The 1,581-nt window shown below is 36.4% G+C and overlaps 1 pseudogene; it reads left to right on the forward strand.

Annotated features, from left to right (window-relative positions):
• Positions 1-296: 296 nt before the first annotated feature.
• Positions 297-1,049, forward strand: LOC108393685 (putative P2Y purinoceptor 10; annotated as a pseudogene).
• The last annotated feature ends 532 nt before the right edge of the window (positions 1,050-1,581 follow it).

Raw genomic sequence — 1,581 nt, forward strand, 5'->3', positions numbered from 1 at the left:
TAAAACAAATTGTGTTAAACAGCAAAAGTTATTTGAACGTTGGTGCATTTATGACACCTGGTGGTCAAATAAAATATAACTGCCAAATTATAATTCCCCAGACACTAATTCCCTTCCCCTCAGTGGGACTTTTTCCCCCTGATTCATGCATTAATTCATTTACTCAACAGACACTTAGTGGATCCCTAATTTGTTTTGGAGGAAAGGAAGAAGTAAGGGAATGAGTCTTCAGTATGTAGAGGATTGCAGTCTATTTAGGGGAACAAAATAGTCTTCATGGAAAGGCAAATAACAGCATGCTAGGTATGTTAATTGAACTCTCAATAAAGAACATACTATCCATAAAGAACTATGGATAGTATGAGGCCATAGGAGTGCCCTGTGGTTTGGAGAGTTCAAAAATGATGTGGGCATCAGGGGTGCCATCTGGATCATTGTGGGGCCTGCCTGTTTGCCTCTACTAATTCTGAGAAGTGCTGGCCTATCCAACAACATTGAAACTGCTTTGTGAATTTAGGACATCAACATGTTAGCATGGCTGCTTCCGTTGGCATGGTAAATGTAGCCAAACTTGGAGGGTTTCATTTACCTGTTGTAATTATTACTTATTGTACATGGAAAATGAGAACATCTTTACAGGAATTCCAAATTCCCCCTCAGAATACCAAAGAGAGAAAAAAGGCTTTGTTGGATGGTCCTTATGTGTGCAGTGGTGTTCATTGTGTGTTTCATCCTTTATACCACTTTGACTTCTCATTCTTTATGATGGCAAGATATGTTTTTCAAACTACTCCTTCACTAAGAGCACACTATGTTTTCACGCTTCTCTGTGTCTTGCAAACCTAAAATGCTGTCTTGAGCCAGTTGTATATTATTTTATAACCTCAGAATTTTGTGATAGATTTTCAGAGCCCAGTGTCTCAGTTCTTCAGTCTTGTGTGAGATGCAAGGACAGTGCTTTGGAAATTCATTACAGGAGGAAGGATCTTCAAACTACCTCTCTTGAATTTTTTAATGATTCTAAGGCATGTAATCAAATAATAAGCTAGAATAACCTATGTGCTCTATCAGTTTAGCTATGTCACCTTACAGATTTTTCTAAAAAAATAGTGTTGTTGAGTGCCTTAACAAAATATGGCTCCCTTTCCTGCATGGTCAAAGTTATCCTTCTGAAGGAAATAGTCATGTCTATATTTTCTGTCTAAATAGAAACGCATCACTCTATGGATCATATAAGAAAATATGTTTAGGAAAATTATGAGCAATGGAATGAATTGCATACCTGTTTCTCACCAGTGGGTCCAAACTTTTCACCTTCTCCTGCAAGAAACAAAATGTAAATTGAAAACAAGTGGCCATAGGTGAATTGTCCAAAGATTTAAAAATGTACAGGAGAACAATATAGCCCTAGGTATTTTTTTAAAATATACACTACTTGAAGAAAGTGGACTAAAGAGAAAAAATTTATTAATATTAACAGAAATTATGGGAATTAATATCCTAATATAATGGGATATCTATGAGACTTTCCTTTTCCCCCTTGGGAAACCAAACAATTCAGATTCACCTCAAACATCTCAA

The sequence above is a fragment of the Manis javanica genome, chromosome X (genome assembly GCF_040802235.1).
Source record: "Manis javanica isolate MJ-LG chromosome X, MJ_LKY, whole genome shotgun sequence".
Lineage (NCBI taxonomy): Eukaryota > Metazoa > Chordata > Mammalia > Pholidota > Manidae > Manis > Manis javanica.